The 19,697-nt window shown below is 43.3% G+C and overlaps 11 pseudogenes; all 11 read right to left on the bottom strand.

Moving 5' to 3' along the window:
- Nucleotides 1-623: 623 nt before the first annotated feature.
- LOC130342750 (U2 spliceosomal RNA) lies at nucleotides 624-887 on the bottom strand (annotated as a pseudogene).
- Nucleotides 888-2,373: 1,486 nt separating this feature from the next.
- LOC130342751 (U2 spliceosomal RNA) lies at nucleotides 2,374-2,637 on the bottom strand (annotated as a pseudogene).
- A 1,491-nt stretch (nucleotides 2,638-4,128) lies between these two features.
- On the bottom strand, nucleotides 4,129-4,392 carry LOC130342752 (U2 spliceosomal RNA; annotated as a pseudogene).
- Nucleotides 4,393-5,871: 1,479 nt separating this feature from the next.
- Nucleotides 5,872-6,135, bottom strand: LOC130342753 (U2 spliceosomal RNA; annotated as a pseudogene).
- A 1,476-nt stretch (nucleotides 6,136-7,611) lies between these two features.
- Nucleotides 7,612-7,875, bottom strand: LOC130342705 (U2 spliceosomal RNA; annotated as a pseudogene).
- A 1,480-nt stretch (nucleotides 7,876-9,355) lies between these two features.
- On the bottom strand, nucleotides 9,356-9,619 carry LOC130342754 (U2 spliceosomal RNA; annotated as a pseudogene).
- A 1,482-nt stretch (nucleotides 9,620-11,101) lies between these two features.
- On the bottom strand, nucleotides 11,102-11,365 carry LOC130342755 (U2 spliceosomal RNA; annotated as a pseudogene).
- Nucleotides 11,366-12,852: 1,487 nt separating this feature from the next.
- On the bottom strand, nucleotides 12,853-13,116 carry LOC130342756 (U2 spliceosomal RNA; annotated as a pseudogene).
- A 1,473-nt stretch (nucleotides 13,117-14,589) lies between these two features.
- LOC130342758 (U2 spliceosomal RNA) lies at nucleotides 14,590-14,853 on the bottom strand (annotated as a pseudogene).
- Nucleotides 14,854-16,333: 1,480 nt separating this feature from the next.
- LOC130342760 (U2 spliceosomal RNA) lies at nucleotides 16,334-16,597 on the bottom strand (annotated as a pseudogene).
- Nucleotides 16,598-18,073: 1,476 nt separating this feature from the next.
- LOC130342761 (U2 spliceosomal RNA) lies at nucleotides 18,074-18,337 on the bottom strand (annotated as a pseudogene).
- Between the last annotated feature and the right edge of the window lie 1,360 nt (nucleotides 18,338-19,697).

Raw genomic sequence — 19,697 nt, forward strand, 5'->3', positions numbered from 1 at the left:
CACTCACTCATTCACTCTCACTCACTCTCACTCTCTCACTCACTCGCTCACTAAGTCAGTCTCTCTCTCTCTCTCTCTTTTTCTTTTTATATATATTTTTTTCCGTCTTCTTCTTCTTCTTCTTCTTCTTCAGACCCTGTCATAGCACTAATGCCTTTCCAATACCACCAGCAGATGGAGACACTCCATTGCAACATTGGTTGTGAGCAGCAGTTTCTAAAAACAAATGCCTCATGGCGGATTTCCCATCCATCAATGGATGGTAAATTTTGTTTTTATCATTCACTGACCACAGAAACCAATGCATGGTCAAGCAACAGCAATGACACACCCTTGTGTATAGGCATGAGACCCTCATGTCATTTAACAGGATTCAGCACCACCCACAAGACAGCTACCTGTCATGTCATGTCAAACCTGCACAGGTGTGCTAGATTATTATTATTTAGTTTTATTTTATTTTTTTACACCAATCAGTGTGCAAACATGGTCATTAAAACGCTAAATGAATAGACGTTCATAAACCAGTCAGTGCAACTCATCATTTTGGTCTCCAATTCTCAAACTCAAATTCTCACCCACGGAGGATTAAATGAGAATCTTTCTTGTTTAACACTGGAATGGGGTGGTGCACTGTTCACTACCCGAAGATACTGCCACATCGGGTCAATGCATAGGGCGACAGAAGCAAGCTTCCAAATCAGCTCCCTTTCTCAAAAATCCATTTAATTTATGGTCCCCAGATAGGGAACGTATGTATCAGTATGTGCTCACAAGTCACCCAAGTGCAAGTATTCACACAAAAAAAAACGTGCCTCAGGATGCGATCTGTCGCAAGATCCTTTCTTTTTTTACACTTGATCTAAGCCAAAAGGCCTAGAGGGGATAACCGGGAAAGGGGTGGACCCAACCATGTCCCCTTCATGAGCACTCACATTACTCATAGGAATGGAAGGAAGGCTGGCAGCCAACCAGCCTCCCATACACTTTCTGGGTGGGTGGCAGTCAGCCACCCATACATACATACAGCACAGGCTAAACCCACATCATCACTTAAAAAAAGGACAGGCGACCATTGCACTCTGATGGAGCATTTAGCAATGCAATCCATAGCCTGGCTTTTGCCTGAACCCCCATCACTCCTCCTCTTGCATATAAGACAATATTTCAGATCTGCATATGAAAACAACACGCCTACCTTTGTTGCACATAGCTGCCTGCCTGTCTCTAGTTACCCCACTGGCTGTAGCTGCGTCCCTTCCGACATGGAATAACACCAACTGTAACGATAAACTGAAAATTAACAGTATAAACCTGCATCATTTTGGACTCTGGTATTTGCTGAATCCGGGTGACCTGACAATCGATGGTGGTGCCGCTGGTGATTCTGGCCTTCTTGGAATCTGTTGGGCCTATGTGTTAGCTCACACATCACTTGGGTATCCATGGTAACTACCACAACATGGTCATCTGCAGTTTACATCTAGCCCGTGGCATTGAATGGCATTTTAAAAGTGCTAAGGGTCCTGGTGCAATAATCCTCCCATGAGGATCAGCCTCAACGGCTTTGTAGATTGCACTCATGTCAGCAACTCCATATACATTTTTTTTTCTTCATGCTTCTTTCTTCATCCTTTTTTCTTTCTGTCATTCAGACTTTCATTCATTCGATCTCTCTCACTCACTTGCTTTAACTCATTTGTTCTCACTCACTCACTCACTCACTCAATCATCAATCACTCACTCATTCATTCACTCTCACTCACTCTCACTCTCTCACTCACTCGCTCACTAAGTCAGTCTCTCTCTCTCTCTCTCTTTTTCTTTTTATATATATTTTTTTCCGTCTTCTTCTTCTTCTTCTTCTTCTTCTTCTTCTTCAGACCCTGTCATAGCACTAATGCCTTTCCAATACCACCAGCAGATGGAGACACTCCATTGCAACATTGGTTGTGAGCAGCAGTTTCTAAAAACAAATGCCTCATGGCGGATTTCCCATCCATCAATGGATGGTAAATTTTGTTTTTATCATTCACTGACCACAGAAACCAATGCATGGTCAAGCAACAGCAATGACACACCCTTGTGTATAGGCATGAGACCCTCATGTCATTTAACAGGATTCAGCACCACCCACAAGACAGCTACCTGTCATGTCATGTCAAACCTGCACAGGTGTGCTAGATTATTATTATTTAGTTTTATTTTATTTTTTTACACCAATCAGTGTGCAAACATGGTCATTAAAACGCTAAATGAATAGACGTTCATAAACCAGTCAGTGCAACTCATCATTTTGGTCTCCAATTCTCAAACTCAAATTCTCACCCACGGAGGATTAAATGAGAATCTTTCTTGTTTAACACTGGAATGGGGTGGTGCACTGTTCACTACCCGAAGATACTGCCACATCGGGTCAATGCATAGGGCGACAGAAGCAAGCTTCCAAATCAGCTCCCTTTCTCAAAAATCCATTTAATTTATGGTCCCCAGATAGGGAACGTATGTATCAGTATGTGCTCACAAGTCACCCAAGTGCAAGTATTCACACAAAAAAAAACGTGCCTCAGGATGCGATCTGTCGCAAGATCCTTTCTTTTTTTACACTTGATCTAAGCCAAAAGGCCTAGAGGGGATAACCGGGAAAGGGGTGGACCCAACCATGTCCCCTTCATGAGCACTCACATTACTCATAGGAATGGAAGGAAGGCTGGCAGCCAACCAGCCTCCCATACACTTTCTGGGTGGGTGGCAGTCAGCCACCCATACATACATACAGCACAGGCTAAACCCACATCATCACTTAAAAAAAGGACAGGCGACCATTGCACTCTGATGGAGCATTTAGCAATGCAATCCATAGCCTGGCTTTTGCCTGAACCCCCATCACTCCTCCTCTTGCATATAAGACAATATTTCAGATCTGCATATGAAAACAACACGCCTACCTTTGTTGCACATAGCTGCCTGCCTGTCTCTAGTTACCCCACTGGCTGTAGCTGCGTCCCTTCCGACATGGAATAACACCAACTGTAACGATAAACTGAAAATTAACAGTATAAACCTGCATCATTTTGGACTCTGGTATTTGCTGAATCCGGGTGACCTGACAATCGATGGTGGTGCCGCTGGTGATTCTGGCCTTCTTGGAATCTGTTGGGCCTATGTGTTAGCTCACACATCACTTGGGTATCCATGGTAACTACCACAACATGGTCATCTGCAGTTTACATCTAGCCCGTGGCATTGAATGGCATTTTAAAAGTGCTAAGGGTCCTGGTGCAATAATCCTCCCATGAGGATCAGCCTCAACGGCTTTGTAGATTGCACTCATGTCAGCAACTCCATATACATTTTTTTTTCTTCATGCTTCTTTCTTCATCCTTTTTTCTTTCTGTCATTCAGACTTTCATTCATTCGATCTCTCTCACTCACTTGCTTTAACTCATTTGTTCTCACTCACTCACTCACTCACTCAATCACTCACTCACTCATTCACTCTCACTCACTCTCACTCTCTCACTCACTCGCTCACTAAGTCAGTCTCTCTCTCTCTCTCTCTTTTTCTTTTTATATATATTTTTTTCCGTCTTCTTCTTCTTCTTCTTCTTCTTCTTCTTCTTCTTCTTCTTCTTCAGACCCTGTCATAGCACTAATGCCTTTCCAATACCACCAGCAGATGGAGACACTCCATTGCAACATTGGTTGTGAGCAGCAGTTTCTAAAAACAAATGCCTCATGGCGGATTTCCCATCCATCAATGGATGGTAAATTTTGTTTTTATCATTCACTGACCACAGAAACCAATGCATGGTCAAGCAACAGCAATGACACACCCTTGTGTATAGGCATGAGACCCTCATGTCATTTAACAGGATTCAGCACCACCCACAAGACAGCTACCTGTCATGTCATGTCAAACCTGCACAGGTGTGCTAGATTATTATTATTTAGTTTTATTTTATTTTTTTACACCAATCAGTGTGCAAACATGGTCATTAAAACGCTAAATGAATAGACGTTCATAAACCAGTCAGTGCAACTCATCATTTTGGTCTCCAATTCTCAAACTCAAATTCTCACCCACGGAGGATTAAATGAGAATCTTTCTTGTTTAACACTGGAATGGGGTGGTGCACTGTTCACTACCCGAAGATACTGCCACATCGGGTCAATGCATAGGGCGACAGAAGCAAGCTTCCAAATCAGCTCCCTTTCTCAAAAATCCATTTAATTTATGGTCCCCAGATAGGGAACGTATGTATCAGTATGTGCTCACAAGTCACCCAAGTGCAAGTATTCACACAAAAAAAAACGTGCCTCAGGATGCGATCTGTCGCAAGATCCTTTCTTTTTTTACACTTGATCTAAGCCAAAAGGCCTAGAGGGGATAACCGGGAAAGGGGTGGACCCAACCATGTCCCCTTCATGAGCACTCACATTACTCATAGGAATGGAAGGAAGGCTGGCAGCCAACCAGCCTCCCATACACTTTCTGGGTGGGTGGCAGTCAGCCACCCATACATACATACAGCACAGGCTAAACCCACATCATCACTTAAAAAAAGGACAGGCGACCATTGCACTCTGATGGAGCATTTAGCAATGCAATCCATAGCCTGGCTTTTGCCTGAACCCCCATCACTCCTCCTCTTGCATATAAGACAATATTTCAGATCTGCATATGAAAACAACACGCCTACCTTTGTTGCACATAGCTGCCTGCCTGTCTCTAGTTACCCCACTGGCTGTAGCTGCGTCCCTTCCGACATGGAATAACACCAACTGTAACGATAAACTGAAAATTAACAGTATAAACCTGCATCATTTTGGACTCTGGTATTTGCTGAATCCGGGTGACCTGACAATCGATGGTGGTGCCGCTGGTGATTCTGGCCTTCTTGGAATCTGTTGGGCCTATGTGTTAGCTCACACATCACTTGGGTATCCATGGTAACTACCACAACATGGTCATCTGCAGTTTACATCTAGCCCGTGGCATTGAATGGCATTTTAAAAGTGCTAAGGGTCCTGGTGCAATAATCCTCCCATGAGGATCAGCCTCAACGGCTTTGTAGATTGCACTCATGTCAGCAACTCCATATACATTTTTTTTTCTTCATGCTTCTTTCTTCATCCTTTTTTCTTTCTGTCATTCAGACTTTCATTCATTCGATCTCTCTCACTCACTTGCTTTAACTCATTTGTTCTCACTCACTCACTCACTCACTCAATCACTCACTCACTCATTCACTCTCACTCACTCTCACTCTCTCACTCACTCGCTCACTAAGTCAGTCTCTCTCTCTCTCTCTCTTTTTCTTTTTATATATATTTTTTTCCGTCTTCTTCTTCTTCTTCTTCTTCTTCTTCTTCTTCAGACCCTGTCATAGCACTAATGCCTTTCCAATACCACCAGCAGATGGAGACACTCCATTGCAACATTGGTTGTGAGCAGCAGTTTCTAAAAACAAATGCCTCATGGCGGATTTCCCATCCATCAATGGATGGTAAATTTTGTTTTTATCATTCACTGACCACAGAAACCAATGCATGGTCAAGCAACAGCAATGACACACCCTTGTGTATAGGCATGAGACCCTCATGTCATTTAACAGGATTCAGCACCACCCACAAGACAGCTACCTGTCATGTCATGTCAAACCTGCACAGGTGTGCTAGATTATTATTATTTAGTTTTATTTTATTTTTTTACACCAATCAGTGTGCAAACATGGTCATTAAAACGCTAAATGAATAGACGTTCATAAACCAGTCAGTGCAACTCATCATTTTGGTCTCCAATTCTCAAACTCAAATTCTCACCCACGGAGGATTAAATGAGAATCTTTCTTGTTTAACACTGGAATGGGGTGGTGCACTGTTCACTACCCGAAGATACTGCCACATCGGGTCAATGCATAGGGCGACAGAAGCAAGCTTCCAAATCAGCTCCCTTTCTCAAAAATCCATTTAATTTATGGTCCCCAGATAGGGAACGTATGTATCAGTATGTGCTCACAAGTCACCCAAGTGCAAGTATTCACACAAAAAAAAACGTGCCTCAGGATGCGATCTGTCGCAAGATCCTTTCTTTTTTTACACTTGATCTAAGCCAAAAGGCCTAGAGGGGATAACCGGGAAAGGGGTGGACCCAACCATGTCCCCTTCATGAGCACTCACATTACTCATAGGAATGGAAGGAAGGCTGGCAGCCAACCAGCCTCCCATACACTTTCTGGGTGGGTGGCAGTCAGCCACCCATACATACATACAGCACAGGCTAAACCCACATCATCACTTAAAAAAAGGACAGGCGACCATTGCACTCTGATGGAGCATTTAGCAATGCAATCCATAGCCTGGCTTTTGCCTGAACCCCCATCACTCCTCCTCTTGCATATAAGACAATATTTCAGATCTGCATATGAAAACAACACGCCTACCTTTGTTGCACATAGCTGCCTGCCTGTCTCTAGTTACCCCACTGGCTGTAGCTGCGTCCCTTCCGACATGGAATAACACCAACTGTAACGATAAACTGAAAATTAACAGTATAAACCTGCATCATTTTGGACTCTGGTATTTGCTGAATCCGGGTGACCTGACAATCGATGGTGGTGCCGCTGGTGATTCTGGCCTTCTTGGAATCTGTTGGGCCTATGTGTTAGCTCACACATCACTTGGGTATCCATGGTAACTACCACAACATGGTCATCTGCAGTTTACATCTAGCCCGTGGCATTGAATGGCATTTTAAAAGTGCTAAGGGTCCTGGTGCAATAATCCTCCCATGAGGATCAGCCTCAACGGCTTTGTAGATTGCACTCATGTCAGCAACTCCATATACATTTTTTTTTCTTCATGCTTCTTTCTTCATCCTTTTTTCTTTCTGTCATTCAGACTTTCATTCATTCGATCTCTCTCACTCACTTGCTTTAACTCATTTGTTCTCACTCACTCACTCACTCACTCAATCACTGACTCACTCATTCACTCTCACTCACTCTCACTCTCTCACTCACTCGCTCACTAAGTCAGTCTCTCTCTCTCTCTCTCTTTTTCTTTTTATATATATTTTTTTCCGTCTTCTTCTTCTTCTTCTTCTTCTTCTTCTTCAGACCCTGTCATAGCACTAATGCCTTTCCAATACCACCAGCAGATGGAGACACTCCATTGCAACATTGGTTGTGAGCAGCAGTTTCTAAAAACAAATGCCTCATGGCGGATTTCCCATCCATCAATGGATGGTAAATTTTGTTTTTATCATTCACTGACCACAGAAACCAATGCATGGTCAAGCAACAGCAATGACACACCCTTGTGTATAGGCATGAGACCCTCATGTCATTTAACAGGATTCAGCACCACCCACAAGACAGCTACCTGTCATGTCATGTCAAACCTGCACAGGTGTGCTAGATTATTATTATTTAGTTTTATTTTATTTTTTTACACCAATCAGTGTGCAAACATGGTCATTAAAACGCTAAATGAATAGACGTTCATAAACCAGTCAGTGCAACTCATCATTTTGGTCTCCAATTCTCAAACTCAAATTCTCACCCACGGAGGATTAAATGAGAATCTTTCTTGTTTAACACTGGAATGGGGTGGTGCACTGTTCACTACCCGAAGATACTGCCACATCGGGTCAATGCATAGGGCGACAGAAGCAAGCTTCCAAATCAGCTCCCTTTCTCAAAAATCCATTTAATTTATGGTCCCCAGATAGGGAACGTATGTATCAGTATGTGCTCACAAGTCACCCAAGTGCAAGTATTCACACAAAAAAAAACATGCCTCAGGATGCGATCTGTCGCAAGATCCTTTCTTTTTTTACACTTGATCTAAGCCAAAAGGCCTAGAGGGGATAACCGGGAAAGGGGTGGACCCAACCATGTCCCCTTCATGAGCACTCACATTACTCATAGGAATGGAAGGAAGGCTGGCAGCCAACCAGCCTCCCATACACTTTCTGGGTGGGTGGCAGTCAGCCACCCATACATACATACAGCACAGGCTAAACCCACATCATCACTTAAAAAAAGGACAGGCGACCATTGCACTCTGATGGAGCATTTAGCAATGCAATCCATAGCCTGGCTTTTGCCTGAACCCCCATCACTCCTCCTCTTGCATATAAGACAATATTTCAGATCTGCATATGAAAACAACACGCCTACCTTTGTTGCACATAGCTGCCTGCCTGTCTCTAGTTACCCCACTGGCTGTAGCTGCGTCCCTTCCGACATGGAATAACACCAACTGTAACGATAAACTGAAAATTAACAGTATAAACCTGCATCATTTTGGACTCTGGTATTTGCTGAATCCGGGTGACCTGACAATCGATGGTGGTGCCGCTGGTGATTCTGGCCTTCTTGGAATCTGTTGGGCCTATGTGTTAGCTCACACATCACTTGGGTATCCATGGTAACTACCACAACATGGTCATCTGCAGTTTACATCTAGCCCGTGGCATTGAATGGCATTTTAAAAGTGCTAAGGGTCCTGGTGCAATAATCCTCCCATGAGGATCAGCCTCAACGGCTTTGTAGATTGCACTCATGTCAGCAACTCCATATACATTTTTTTTTCTTCATGCTTCTTTCTTCATCCTTTTTTCTTTCTGTCATTCAGACTTTCATTCATTCGATCTCTCTCACTCACTTGCTTTAACTCATTTGTTCTCACTCACTCACTCACTCACTCACTCAATCACTCACTCACTCATTCACTCTCACTCACTCTCACTCTCTCACTCACTCGCTCACTAAGTCAGTCTCTCTCTCTCTCTCTCTTTTTCTTTTTATATATATTTTTTTCCGTCTTCTTCTTCTTCTTCTTCTTCTTCTTCTTCAGACCCTGTCATAGCACTAATGCCTTTCCAATACCACCAGCAGATGGAGACACTCCATTGCAACATTGGTTGTGAGCAGCAGTTTCTAAAAACAAATGCCTCATGGCGGATTTCCCATCCATCAATGGATGGTAAATTTTGTTTTTATCATTCACTGACCACAGAAACCAATGCATGGTCAAGCAACAGCAATGACACACCCTTGTGTATAGGCATGAGACCCTCATGTCATTTAACAGGATTCAGCACCACCCACAAGACAGCTACCTGTCATGTCATGTCAAACCTGCACAGGTGTGCTAGATTATTATTATTTAGTTTTATTTTATTTTTTTACACCAATCAGTGTGCAAACATGGTCATTAAAACGCTAAATGAATAGACGTTCATAAACCAGTCAGTGCAACTCATCATTTTGGTCTCCAATTCTCAAACTCAAATTCTCACCCACGGAGGATTAAATGAGAATCTTTCTTGTTTAACACTGGAATGGGGTGGTGCACTGTTCACTACCCGAAGATACTGCCACATCGGGTCAATGCATAGGGCGACAGAAGCAAGCTTCCAAATCAGCTCCCTTTCTCAAAAATCCATTTAATTTATGGTCCCCAGATAGGGAACGTATGTATCAGTATGTGCTCACAAGTCACCCAAGTGCAAGTATTCACACAAAAAAAAACGTGCCTCAGGATGCGATCTGTCGCAAGATCCTTTCTTTTTTTACACTTGATCTAAGCCAAAAGGCCTAGAGGGGATAACCGGGAAAGGGGTGGACCCAACCATGTCCCCTTCATGAGCACTCACATTACTCATAGGAATGGAAGGAAGGCTGGCAGCCAACCAGCCTCCCATACACTTTCTGGGTGGGTGGCAGTCAGCCACCCATACATACATACAGCACAGGCTAAACCCACATCATCACTTAAAAAAAGGACAGGCGACCATTGCACTCTGATGGAGCATTTAGCAATGCAATCCATAGCCTGGCTTTTGCCTGAACCCCCATCACTCCTCCTCTTGCATATAAGACAATATTTCAGATCTGCATATGAAAACAACACGCCTACCTTTGTTGCACATAGCTGCCTGCCTGTCTCTAGTTACCCCACTGGCTGTAGCTGCGTCCCTTCCGACATGGAATAACACCAACTGTAACGATAAACTGAAAATTAACAGTATAAACCTGCATCATTTTGGACTCTGGTATTTGCTGAATCCGGGTGACCTGACAATCGATGGTGGTGCCGCTGGTGATTCTGGCCTTCTTGGAATCTGTTGGGCCTATGTGTTAGCTCACACATCACTTGGGTATCCATGGTAACTACCACAACATGGTCATCTGCAGTTTACATCTAGCCCGTGGCATTGAATGGCATTTTAAAAGTGCTAAGGGTCCTGGTGCAATAATCCTCCCATGAGGATCAGCCTCAACGGCTTTGTAGATTGCACTCATGTCAGCAACTCCATATACATTTTTTTTTCTTCATGCTTCTTTCTTCATCCTTTTTTCTTTCTGTCATTCAGACTTTCATTCATTCGATCTCTCTCACTCACTTGCTTTAACTCATTTGTTCTCACTCACTCACTCACTCACTCAATCACTCACTCACTCATTCACTCTCACTCACTCTCACTCTCTCACTCACTCGCTCACTAAGTCAGTCTCTCTCTCTCTCTCTCTTTTTCTTTTTATATATATTTTTTTCCGTCTTCTTCTTCTTCTTCTTCTTCTTCTTCTTCTTCTTCAGACCCTGTCATAGCACTAATGCCTTTCCAATACCACCAGCAGATGGAGACACTCCATTGCAACATTGGTTGTGAGCAGCAGTTTCTAAAAACAAATGCCTCATGGCGGATTTCCCATCCATCAATGGATGGTAAATTTTGTTTTTATCATTCACTGACCACAGAAACCAATGCATGGTCAAGCAACAGCAATGACACACCCTTGTGTATAGGCATGAGACCCTCATGTCATTTAACAGGATTCAGCACCACCCACAAGACAGCTACCTGTCATGTCATGTCAAACCTGCACAGGTGTGCTAGATTATTATTATTTAGTTTTATTTTATTTTTTTACACCAATCAGTGTGCAAACATGGTCATTAAAACGCTAAATGAATAGACGTTCATAAACCAGTCAGTGCAACTCATCATTTTGGTCTCCAATTCTCAAACTCAAATTCTCACCCACGGAGGATTAAATGAGAATCTTTCTTGTTTAACACTGGAATGGGGTGGTGCACTGTTCACTACCCGAAGATACTGCCACATCGGGTCAATGCATAGGGCGACAGAAGCAAGCTTCCAAATCAGCTCCCTTTCTCAAAAATCCATTTAATTTATGGTCCCCAGATAGGGAACGTATGTATCAGTATGTGCTCACAAGTCACCCAAGTGCAAGTATTCACACAAAAAAAAACGTGCCTCAGGATGCGATCTGTCGCAAGATCCTTTCTTTTTTTACACTTGATCTAAGCCAAAAGGCCTAGAGGGGATAACCGGGAAAGGGGTGGACCCAACCATGTCCCCTTCATGAGCACTCACATTACTCATAGGATTGGAAGGAAGGCTGGCAGCCAACCAGCCTCCCATACACTTTCTGGGTGGGTGGCAGTCAGCCACCCATACATACATACAGCACAGGCTAAACCCACATCATCACTTAAAAAAAGGACAGGCGACCATTGCACTCTGATGGAGCATTTAGCAATGCAATCCATAGCCTGGCTTTTGCCTGAACCCCCATCACTCCTCCTCTTGCATATAAGACAATATTTCAGATCTGCATATGAAAACAACACGCCTACCTTTGTTGCACATAGCTGCCTGCCTGTCTCTAGTTACCCCACTGGCTGTAGCTGCGTCCCTTCCGACATGGAATAACACCAACTGTAACGATAAACTGAAAATTAACAGTATAAACCTGCATCATTTTGGACTCTGGTATTTGCTGAATCCGGGTGACCTGACAATCGATGGTGGTGCCGCTGGTGATTCTGGCCTTCTTGGAATCTGTTGGGCCTATGTGTTAGCTCACACATCACTTGGGTATCCATGGTAACTACCACAACATGGTCATCTGCAGTTTACATCTAGCCCGTGGCATTGAATGGCATTTTAAAAGTGCTAAGGGTCCTGGTGCAATAATCCTCCCATGAGGATCAGCCTCAACGGCTTTGTAGATTGCACTCATGTCAGCAACTCCATAAACATTTTTTTTTCTTCATGCTTCTTTCTTCATCCTTTTTTCTTTCTGTCATTCAGACTTTCATTCATTCGATCTCTCTCACTCACTTGCTTTAACTCATTTGTTCTCACTCACTCACTCACTCACTCACTCAATCACTCACTCACTCATTCACTCTCACTCACTCTCACTCTCTCACTCACTCGCTCACTAAGTCAGTCTCTCTCTCTCTCTCTTTTTCTTTTTATATATATTTTTTTCCGTCTTCTTCTTCTTCTTCTTCTTCTTCTTCTTCTTCTTCTTCAGACCCTGTCATAGCACTAATGCCTTTCCAATACCACCAGCAGATGGAGACACTCCATTGCAACATTGGTTGTGAGCAGCAGTTTCTAAAAACAAATGCCTCATGGCGGATTTCCCATCCATCAATGGATGGTAAATTTTGTTTTTATCATTCACTGACCACAGAAACCAATGCATGGTCAAGCAACAGCAATGACACACCCTTGTGTATAGGCATGAGACCCTCATGTCATTTAACAGGATTCAGCACCACCCACAAGACAGCTACCTGTCATGTCATGTCAAACCTGCACAGGTGTGCTAGATTATTATTATTTAGTTTTATTTTATTTTTTTACACCAATCAGTGTGCAAACATGGTCATTAAAACGCTAAATGAATAGACGTTCATAAACCAGTCAGTGCAACTCATCATTTTGGTCTCCAATTCTCAAACTCAAATTCTCACCCACGGAGGATTAAATGAGAATCTTTCTTGTTTAACACTGGAATGGGGTGGTGCACTGTTCACTACCCGAAGATACTGCCACATCGGGTCAATGCATAGGGCGACAGAAGCAAGCTTCCAAATCAGCTCCCTTTCTCAAAAATCCATTTAATTTATGGTCCCCAGATAGGGAACGTATGTATCAGTATGTGCTCACAAGTCACCCAAGTGCAAGTATTCACACAAAAAAAAACGTGCCTCAGGATGCGATCTGTCGCAAGATCCTTTCTTTTTTTACACTTGATCTAAGCCAAAAGGCCTAGAGGGGATAACCGGGAAAGGGGTGGACCCAACCATGTCCCCTTCATGAGCACTCACATTACTCATAGGAATGGAAGGAAGGCTGGCAGCCAACCAGCCTCCCATACACTTTCTGGGTGGGTGGCAGTCAGCCACCCATACATACATACAGCACAGGCTAAACCCACATCATCACTTAAAAAAAGGACAGGCGACCATTGCACTCTGATGGAGCATTTAGCAATGCAATCCATAGCCTGGCTTTTGCCTGAACCCCCATCACTCCTCCTCTTGCATATAAGACAATATTTCAGATCTGCATATGAAAACAACACGCCTACCTTTGTTGCACATAGCTGCCTGCCTGTCTCTAGTTACCCCACTGGCTGTAGCTGCGTCCCTTCCGACATGGAATAACACCAACTGTAACGATAAACTGAAAATTAACAGTATAAACCTGCATCATTTTGGACTCTGGTATTTGCTTAATCCGGGTGACCTGACAATCGATGGTGGTGCCGCTGGTGATTCTGGCCTTCTTGGAATCTGTTGGGCCTATGTGTTAGCTCACACATCACTTGGGTATCCATGGTAACTACCACAACATGGTCATCTGCAGTTTACATCTAGCCCGTGGCATTGAATGGCATTTTAAAAGTGCTAAGGGTCCTGGTGCAATAATCCTCCCATGAGGATCAGCCTCAACGGCTTTGTAGATTGCACTGCAACTCCATATACATTTTTTTTTCTTCATGCTTCTTTCTTCATCCTTTTTTCTTTCTGTCATTCAGACTTTCATTCATTCGATCTCTCTCACTCACTTGCTTTAACTCATTTGTTCTCACTCACTCACTCACTCACTCACTCAATCACTCACTCACTCATTCACTCTCACTCACTCTCACTCTCTCACTCACTCGCTCACTAAGTCAGTCTCTCTCTCTCTCTCTCTTTTTCTTTTTATATATATTTTTTTCCGTCTTCTTCTTCTTCTTCTTCTTCTTCTTCTTCAGACCCTGTCATAGCACTAATGCCTTTCCAATACCACCAGCAGATGGAGACACTCCATTGCAACATTGGTTGTGAGCAGCAGTTTCTAAAAACAAATGCCTCATGGCGGATTTCCCATCCATCAATGGATGGTAAATTTTGTTTTTATCATTCACTGACCACAGAAACCAATGCATGGTCAAGCAACAGCAATGACACACCCTTGTGTATAGGCATGAGACCCTCATGTCATTTAACAGGATTCAGCACCACCCACAAGACAGCTACCTGTCATGTCATGTCAAACCTGCACAGGTGTGCTAGATTATTATTATTTAGTTTTATTTTATTTTTTTACACCAATCAGTGTGCAAACATGGTCATTAAAACGCTAAATGAATAGACGTTCATAAACCAGTCAGTGCAACTCATCATTTTGGTCTCCAATTCTCAAACTCAAATTCTCACCCACGGAGGATTAAATGAGAATCTTTCTTGTTTAACACTGGAATGGGGTGGTGCACTGTTCACTACCCGAAGATACTGCCACATCGGGTCAATGCATAGGGCGACAGAAGCAAGCTTCCAAATCAGCTCCCTTTCTCAAAAATCCATTTAATTTATGGTCCCCAGATAGGGAACGTATGTATCAGTATGTGCTCACAAGTCACCCAAGTGCAAGTATTCACACAAAAAAAAACGTGCCTCAGGATGCGATCTGTCGCAAGATCCTTTCTTTTTTTACACTTGATCTAAGCCAAAAGGCCTAGAGGGGATAACCGGGAAAGGGGTGGACCCAACCATGTCCCCTTCATGAGCACTCACATTACTCATAGGAATGGAAGGAAGGCTGGCAGCCAACCAGCCTCCCATACACTTTCTGGGTGGGTGGCAGTCAGCCACCCATACATACATACAGCACAGGCTAAACCCACATCATCACTTAAAAAAAGGACAGGCGACCATTGCACTCTGATGGAGCATTTAGCAATGCAATCCATAGCCTGGCTTTTGCCTGAACCCCCATCACTCCTCCTCTTGCATATAAGACAATATTTCAGATCTGCATATGAAAACAACACGCCTACCTTTGTTGCACATAGCTGCCTGCCTGTCTCTAGTTACCCCACTGGCTGTAGCTGCGTCCCTTCCGACATGGAATAACACCAACTGTAACGATAAACTGAAAATTAACAGTATAAACCTGCATCATTTTGGACTCTGGTATTTGCTTAATCCGGGTGACCTGACAATCGATGGTGGTGCCGCTGGTGATTCTGGCCTTCTTGGAATCTGTTGGGCCTATGTGTTAGCTCACACATCACTTGGGTATCCATGGTAACTACCACAACATGGTCATCTGCAGTTTACATCTAGCCCGTGGCATTGAATGGCATTTTAAAAGTGCTAAGGGTCCTGGTGCAATAATCCTCCCATGAGGATCAGCCTCAACGGCTTTGTAGATTGCACTCATGTCAGCAACTCCATATACATTTTTTTTTCTTCATGCTTCTTTCTTCATCCTTTTTTCTTTCTGTCATTCAGACTTTCATTCATTCGATCTCTCTCACTCACTTGCTTTAACTCATTTGTTCTCACTCACTCACTCACTCACTCACTCAATCACTCACTCACTCATTCACTCTCACTCACTCTCACTCTCTCACTCACTCGCTCACTAAGTCAGTCTCTCTCTCTCTCTCTCTTTTTCTTTTTATATATATTTTTTTCCGTCTTCTTCTTCTTCTTCTTCTTCTTCTTCTTCAGACCCTGTCATAGCACTAATGCCTTTCCAATACCACCAGCAGATGGAGACACTCCATTGCAACATTGGTTGTGAGCAGCAGTTTCTAAAAACAAATGCCTCATGGCGGATTTCCCATCCATCAATGGATGGTAAATTTTGTTTTTATCATTCACTGACCACAGAAACCAATGCATGGTCAAGCAACAGCAATGACACACCCTTGTGTATAGGCATGAGACCCTCATGTCATTTAACAGGATTCAGCACCACCCACAAGACAGCTACCTGTCATGTCATGTCAAACCTGCACAGGTGTGCTAGATTATTATTATTTAGTTTTATTTTATTTTTTTACACCAATCAGTGTGCAAACATGGTCATTAAAACGCTAAATGAATAGACGTTCATAAACCAGTCAGTGCAACTCATCATTTTGGTCTCCAATTCTCAAACTTAAATTCTCACCCACGGAGGATTAAATGAGAATCTTTCTTGTTTAACACTGGAATGGGGTGGTGCACTGTTCACTACCCGAAGATACTGCCACATCGGGTCAATGCATAGGGCGACAGAAGCAAGCTTCCAAATCAGCTCCCTTTCTCAAAAATCCATTTAATTTATGGTCCCCAGATAGGGAACGTATGTATCAGTATGTGCTCACAAGTCACCCAAGTGCAAGTATTCACACAAAAAAAAACGTGCCTCAGGATGCGATCTGTCGCAAGATCCTTTCTTTTTTTACACTTGATCTAAGCCAAAAGGCCTAGAGGGGATAACCGGGAAAGGGGTGGACCCAACCATGTCCCCTTCATGAGCACTCACATTACTCATAGGAATGGAAGGAAGGCTGGCAGCCAACCAGCCTCCCATACACTTTCTGGGTGGGTGGCAGTCAGCCACCCATACATACATACAGCACAGGCTAAACCCACATCATCACTTAAAAAAAGGACAGGCGACCATTGCACTCTGATGGAGCATTTAGCAATGCAATCCATAGCCTGGCTTTTGCCTGAACCCCCATCACTCCTCCTCTTGCATATAAGACAATATTTCAGATCTGCATATGAAAACAACACGCCTACCTTTGTTGCACATAGCTGCCTGCCTGTCTCTAGTTACCCCACTGGCTGTAGCTGCGTCCCTTCCGACATGGAATAACACCAACTGTAACGATAAACTGAAAATTAACAGTATAAACCTGCATCATTTTGGACTCTGGTATTTGCTGAATCCGGGTGACCTGACAATCGATGGTGGTGCCGCTGGTGATTCTGGCCTTCTTGGAATCTGTTGGGCCTATGTGTTAGCTCACACATCACTTGGGTATCCATGGTAACTACCACAACATGGTCATCTGCAGTTTACATCTAGCCCGTGGCATTGAATGGCATTTTAAAAGTGCTAAGGGTCCTGGTGCAATAATCCTCCCATGAGGATCAGCCTCAACGGCTTTGTAGATTGCACTCATGTCAGCAACTCCATATACATTTTTTTTTCTTCATGCTTCTTTCTTCATCCTTTTTTCTTTCTGTCATTCAGACTTTCATTCATTCGATCTCTCTCACTCACTTGCTTTAACTCATTTGTTCTCACTCACTCACTCACTCACTCAATCACTCACTCACTCATTCACTCTCACTCACTCTCACTCTCTCACTCACTCGCTCACTAAGTCAGTCTCTCTCTCTCTCTCTCTTTTTCTTTTTATATATATTTTTTTCCGTCTTCTTCTTCTTCTTCTTCTTCTTCTTCTTCAGACCCTGTCATAGCACTAATGCCTTTCCAATACCACCAGCAGATGGAGACACTCCATTGCAACATTGGTTGTGAGCAGCAGTTTCTAAAAACAAATGCCTCATGGCGGATTTCCCATCCATCAATGGATGGTAAATTTTGTTTTTATCATTCACTGACCACAGAAACCAATGCATGGTCAAGCAACAGCAATGACACACCCTTGTGTATAGGCATGAGACCCTCATGTCATTTAACAGGATTCAGCACCACCCACAAGACAGCTACCTGTCATGTCATGTCAAACCTGCACAGGTGTGCTAGATTATTATTATTTAGTTTTATTTTATTTTTTTACACCAATCAGTGTGCAAACATGGTCATTAAAACGCTAAATGAATAGACGTTCATAAACCAGTCAGTGCAACTCATCATTTTGGTCTCCAATTCTCAAACTCAAATTCTCACCCACGGAGGATTAAATGAGAATCTTTCTTGTTTAACACTGGAATGGGGTGGTGCACTGTTCACTACCCGAAGATACTGCCACATCGGGTCAATGCATAGGGCGACAGAAGCAAGCTTCCAAATCAGCTCCCTTTCTCAAAAATCCATTTAATTTATGGTCCCCAGATAGGGAACGTATGTATCAGTATGTGCTCACAAGTCACCCAAGTGCAAGTATTCACACAAAAAAAAACGTGCCTCAGGATGCGATCTGTCGCAAGATCCTTTCTTTTTTTACACTTGATCTAAGCCAAAAGGCCTAGAGGGGATAACCGGGAAAGGGGTGGACCCAACCATGTCCCCTTCATGAGCACTCACATTACTCATAGGAATGGAAGGAAGGCTGGCAGCCAACCAGCCTCCCATACACTTTCTGGGTGGGTGGCAGTCAGCCACCCATACATACATACAGCACAGGCTAAACCCACATCATCACTTAAAAAAAGGACAGGCGACCATTGCACTCTGATGGAGCATTTAGCAATGCAATCCATAGCCTGGCTTTTGCCTGAACCCCCATCACTCCTCCTCTTGCATATAAGACAATATTTCAGATCTGCATATGAAAACAACACGCCTACCTTTGTTGCACATAGCTGCCTGCCTGTCTCTAGTTACCCCACTGGCTGTAGCTGCGTCCCTTCCGACATGGAATAACACCAACTGTAACGATAAACTGAAAATTAACAGTATAAACCTGCATCATTTTGGACTCTGGTATTTGCTGAATCCGGGTGACCTGACAATCGATGGTGGTGCCGCTGGTGATTCTGGCCTTCTTGGAATCTGTTGGGCCTATGTGTTAGCTCACACATCACTTGGGTATCCATGGTAACTACCACAACATGGTCATCTGCAGTTTACATCTAGCCCGTGGCATTGAATGGCATTTTAAAAGTGCTAAGGGTCCTGGTGCAATAATCCTCCCATGAGGATCAGCCTCAACGGCTTTGTAGATTGCACTCATGTCAGCAACTCCATATACATTTTTTTTTCTTCATGCTTCTTTCTTCATCCTTTTTTCTTTCTGTCATTCAGACTTTCATTCATTCGATCTCTCTCACTCACTTGCTTTAACTCATTTGTTCTCACTCACTCACTCACTCACTCACTCAATCACTCACTCATTCACTCTCACTCACTCTCACTCTCTCACTCACTCGCTCACTAAGTCAGTCTCTCTCTCTCTCTCTCTTTTTCTTTTTATATATATTTTTTTCCGTCTTCTTCTTCTTCTTCTTCTTCTTCTTCTTCTTCTTCAGACCCTGTCATAGCACTAATGCCTTTCCAATACCACCAGCAGATGGAGACACTCCATTGCAACATTGGTTGTGAGCAGCAGTTTCTAAAAACAAATGCCTCATGGCGGATTTCCCATCCATCAATGGATGGTAAATTTTGTTTTTATCATTCACTGACCACAGAAACCAATGCATGGTCAAGCAACAGCAATGACACACCCTTGTGTATAGGCATGAGACCCTCATGTCATTTAACAGGATTCAGCACCACCCACAAGACAGCTACCTGTCATGTCATGTCAAACCTGCACAGGTGTGCTAGATTATTATTATTTAGTTTTATTTTATTTTTTTACACCAATCAGTGTGCAAACATGGTCATTAAAACG

Source organism: Hyla sarda, unplaced genomic scaffold (genome assembly GCF_029499605.1).
Source record: "Hyla sarda isolate aHylSar1 unplaced genomic scaffold, aHylSar1.hap1 scaffold_658, whole genome shotgun sequence".
NCBI lineage: Eukaryota > Metazoa > Chordata > Amphibia > Anura > Hylidae > Hyla > Hyla sarda.